A 5,425-nucleotide genomic window follows, 5' to 3' on the forward strand; every position below is an offset into this window, starting at 1 on the left:
GCCTGTTATCAAATTTTCTGACCCACAGGGGAGCCCTATGGGCCAGATGTCATGGCTCTGTGGCCAGATTTGGCCCATGAACAAGGGTTTGAGAACTCCTGTTTTAAGTTATTTCTTCTGGTTGTGTCAGAGTCACAGAGAAGTAGGGCCAGAAGTTTTCTCCAGAGGTCATCTAGTCCAATCCCCTTCCTGAGGCAGGATCAGCCCTATCCAAGTCATTCTATAACTAATCCATAATCTAAACTCTTTATAAAACTACCTTCAATCCAAACACAACATAATACATAATACCCTAACCTAATACTAGGTAAAGCGGGGGAACCACAGCAGCCAACATCCTGCTTCTGTTGAAGGTTGTTAATGTATGCTCAATAGATCCCAGTTAGAGACCCTCGCTACAGAAGAAGGCAAAACCCCCCACAGTCAGTTTGTAGACGTACACATCAGACCAAAATTCCTTTCTGACCAAATATAGTGATTGGTCTGACCTTGAACAGAAAAGCCCTCTAGCCAGGAACCTCCAGCTTTGGACCCAGCAGGAAAATTGGCCCACCCAGTCAAAGTCCCCAGCCTTAGTTGTAGCAAACATACAATGCCTTAAAAGCACCTCGAAACATGTAGCAGAAAGGAGGGCAGAGGACAACCAGCAAAGCCCAGAAGCATGGGAAATACCTATAATGGAAAGTGCCTATAATGGAACATCTATGGTTAGATTAACCCTGATGAGTGGCTGTCCAACCTCTTCTTAAACACCTCCAGTGATGGAGAGTTCATAACTTCCCCAGGCAGTCAGTTCCACTGCTTTGCTGTTTTAACAGTAAAGTTTTTCCTGATATCTACTCTAAACCTACTTTGCTGCAACTTCAAGACATTACTTTGCATCCTGCTCTTCAGCAAGACAAAAATGTCTTTCCCCTTCAAGTATCTGAAGCCTACTATCATGTCCACTCCTAAGTGTCTTTTCCTCAAGCTAAGCACACCTAGCTCCTTCAGCCTCTCCATGTATGACTTGCTTTCTAAGCCCTTTATCATCTTTGTCTCCTGCCACCGGACTGTCTCCAACTTCTCCACACCCCTTTCAATGAGTGGAGCCTAGAACTGCACACAATACTCTAGATCAGTGGTTTTCAACCTTTTTTCATTTGCAGACCCTTCAAAAATTTTGAATGGAGGACACCTTTGGAAATTTTGAATGGAGAAGACCCCTTTGAATTGTAAGTGTGGGTATTCACATACTTTTGATTGATTATAGTCATTTTTCGTGAACCTCTTAGACATAGTCTGTGGAAACCCAGGCGTCTGTGGCCCACAATTTGAAAATCACTTCTCTATAGATGGAGCTTCACTAGTGCTGAGTATAGAGGTACTCTCACCTCTCACATCTTGCATACAATGCTTTTCTTGGTGCATCCCAAATTTTTTTTTTTTGCCTTTTTAGCAAAACTATACCGGTGCACAAAGATTAGACAATGGATTTGCATAGGATGATTTGGATCGGGATGATTCTGCCTCAGGCAGGGGGTTGGACAACATGACCTCTTGAAGTCCCTTCCAGCCCTACTTCTCTATGGCGTTAAGAAATAATGCAATCTCAACTCAATTTATTTTTAAGACATTGCATGAATCAACACATTTACTAATTTGCCTTAGTTACTGCACATTTAGTTTAGTATTTTCTTAATGATGTACTAACTGAATGCGCAGTAACTACATTTACTGCACAGTAGTGCCAGGGCACAGGTTTTTTTGTGACAGTTACTGTGCAGTGACCTGATAACACTGCTCAGGAGCTTATTAGCACAGTTTTTGACTGGCACACTACTACACAGTATTATTAGGCTACTGTTCAGTATCTCATGTCTTACTTCTAAATCCAGGCATATGAAAACAAGCAAACTTCTCGTTTTTTTCACAGCGCTAATTTGGAGCGTGCTGTGATCTTTCTAAACTTCTTGGTCCATACTTGATTTCTTTGGTAACACACAAAAAAATTGAAAGGACATTTCCAGTTAATTGGTCTACTCCTGTCATAGATTAATAGTAATAACTGAGCCCAAGGCAGGCAACTCTGCTGTGGGGAGAATGGCAGAAGCACTCAGAGGGTTACTAGCAAACAGGGTCACAGAGCAGACTCCCCCTTCCAGTATATTCAGATAGCCTCCAGAACAGGATTGTGCTCATCCATCTCAGCTGCACGAGGGCATGTGGGCATGCACACATTTCCTTCTGCCTCAACTTCTGTGCACCTCTTTGGTGCATGCAGCTAGCATTCCCTTGTGCATCCTGCATGGACAGGAGGCCCAGTTCACTGCTGGGCTGAATTACCATACCTGAGGTAGTGAAATGTGAGAAATTGAAATGACAGTATGAAAATAGCCTGAGATGGGGTTCTGTGAATTCATTTGACTTGCTGGGTGCCTCAGCTGCCTGCATGAGGATGTGGGGATAGTTACTGACTCATAGCAAATGAGGAAGGAAGTGAGTAACATTTGAGGGACATTTCTTAATGAAAAATATCTGGAGCTAAGATTTAGGAGGGTGTCACTGATGTAAGAGGAGGCAGTGCCTGCTGGTCTCTGGGCTGGCACCATACTAGGCCATCACAAACCCAACACCCAAGTACTTTTCCAGAGCACTCATTTGTGTCCTGTGAGCCTAGGCCAGATTTCATTCCTTTTTACCAGGCTATGGAGGCCTGGTGTTGGAAGTGGGGGTTAAGGCTGGCTTTGTCATGTGTTTTGACCTAGAAGATGCAGATTGGGTGACTTAAGGAGAGGTCATGGAGAAGACTAGGGCCTTGCTGGAAGGCAAGGTATGGTCAATCATCTAAAGCCTCCTTTACTCAAAGTATGAATTAGCCACGGAGGTAAAAAGAGGTGTTTCAATGGTCTGGTTAGAATGCTCTTCCTTCGGATAGCTGGACATGCACCCTGGATCCTTGAGCTTTCTTGCCAAGACAGCACCTGAATGTGTATAATGAGAAACATCCCTCTCCTCTCTGGGACCTCCCAGTCCTCTCAGGTTTCTTTGTCAGACCCTGGGGCAGGTAAGATCTGAAGAGTACAGGAAGGCAAACTCTCTCCCCAAGAGTGAAAGCTGAGCTTGGCTTGCCTGTCACAGGGCAGCAGCAGTGGAGGCCAAGGAGGATGAGGTTCAGGACTAGGACAAAATGGCTGGTGTGCCACCAAGGGTCAGGATAAACACTGGATGTCCGGGGGGGCGGGGGGGTGGTGTTCACCCAGTGTCCTTCTTCAGCCGTTCTAACATGGAAGCTCTGATTAGGGTTAATGTGACAACGGGGACAGTAGTGTTATGTAAATGGATGTTGACATGTTTTTCCATAATTGCCCTTCCTCACTAGTGTTATCAGATCGTTGTCAGTACCTTGACAGCAAGGTTGTTCTCCTGGCTGCCTGTGTTTCTGTCCAGCCAGGTGAGAAAAAAAAAACCTATTTGCAAGTGGAGTGGACTGATGGACATGACAAACTTTTTGTAGACAATTCACAGAATTAGAAACAGAGGCAAGGATTTCTTAGGGTGATACCTTTATTGGACCAACTCTGTAGTTGGGATAAAGTTAGACAAGAATTAGGAACCATACATTGCACAGATGAAAATTCCTGACACTAAAAGTTTTGTTTAATGAATGTTAGTAAAAAAAAGGAAATGTTGAGCCTGTGTCAGAGGTCAGGAATGGACTAATCCGTACAAACAATCCGGAGATATAAATCTGCTCATAAAAATACCCATTCAAACAATTTTGGATAATGAAGGATTCTGTTCATGGGCCAATTATACCAGGAAACAGGACTAGATTAGTTGTTCTCAAAAAAAAAAAGTTTGGGCAGTACAAATTGTCAAGTCTCAGCTTAGAGCTGTTTCCATCTTGCAAAAGCCAAATCTAATACATTTAATATTTTTTCTTTTATTCTTTTAAATTTGAAAATTATCCACAACTAATTTTTTTAATCTTAGGGGTGCATGTATTTGAAACTGGTGAGAAAATCATCTGAATGGATGACAGTGAATAGTTTGAATAAATCTCACACATTTTTATAATCCTTCACTGGACTGAAGACCTAACTTTGTAAACAAGGGAAGACCCCCCCCACTACATGCACTCTTGTTACATCTAACAGGGAGTGGAGGGGAAGCATTTGTGGGAGAGAAGTGGTTCCCAAATTATGTGCATATATTTAACTCCAAACACTCAGTGATTAACCTTTCTCCCCCAGGGCCAGAGTACAGCTGAATGAGGACTGGGCCCACAGATTTGCAGCATTGACTCAGCTCACTGACAGGCTGCAGATACAGTAGGTCAGCTCTCAGAGAAGCATAGGTATACCAAAAACCATCACTTGCTGTTAAAAGGTAATGATGGGTACTGAACTCAAATCCTTTTCCCTCTGGTTAGAGCATATTGATCAGCTGCATATTCAAATTGCCTAGTCACCCTGTTAATGGAAGTCTGTTCAGATCCTTTATAAATCACCCTTCTCTGTTGTTGCTTTGGACCTAATTAAGGTATTATGAGTGCTGATGGAAAGGCTTCCCAGGCTTTACAGGGATGGGATTCGCGCTGGGGCTCTTCCTGGGTGTGCTGCACATGTGGGGCTGGGTGGGTGTCTGGGGAATCATTTGGAGTGGCTGAGCAAGCTGTCTGACCTGCTAAGTGGGCTCTGTCCTTAGAGCCAAAAGCTTTCTAGTTAGTGTATGAATGATGATCATCCCTCGTGCCTAGCCTGGGCTGTGAGCTGCCTGCTTGTTCCTTCGGTAGCTGGAGCCAAGCAGCATGCTCTGCAGAATCAGCAGTTGGAGGCAGCAGCTGCCTGTTCAGCTGTTTTGCTCAGTGAGGTCAAGCTGCTACTTTGGTGCTTTGTTCTCCTTCCCCCACAAAGAACAGCACCACTTTTCCCTTTTCCCTGTTGCAGTGCACTGCAATAGCCCTTAGGATTGTAAAACTCCTGCCACTGGCTGTTTCTAAGACCAAGGTTTTCCATCTTGGTCTGTGGCTTTGAGAAGTTCCTGGAAGTGCCCATGCTTGTGGGCAATGTAGGGTTTGCCTTACAGAGAAGTAGGGCTAGAAAGGCCGCAGGCAGTCATCTAGTGCAACTCCCTGCCTGAGGCAGGATCATCCCTATCCAAATTATGCTGTACAGTCTGTTGTCTAACTTACAAAGTCAATTCTAACACAGCCACAAGACATAAGAACTTAAAGCACAGTGACCAATATCCTGCTGCTGTAAAAGTTGCTTAAAGTATGTTCAAGCAATCCCAGGAAGAGGGCCCTGCACTAGGGCTATGCGAAGCATTGGGGCTGATTTGATTCAGAGGAGATTCGGCCCAGTTTGGCAGCCAAATACCCGAATCTGAATCAAATTGGGAGACCAATAAAAAGGTCTGAATAGATTTGAAGCTTTTGAAT

This window comes from Gavialis gangeticus, unplaced genomic scaffold, assembly GCF_001723915.1.
Source record: "Gavialis gangeticus isolate Ggan-Ray unplaced genomic scaffold, GavGan_comp1, whole genome shotgun sequence".
Lineage (NCBI taxonomy): Eukaryota > Metazoa > Chordata > Crocodylia > Gavialidae > Gavialis > Gavialis gangeticus.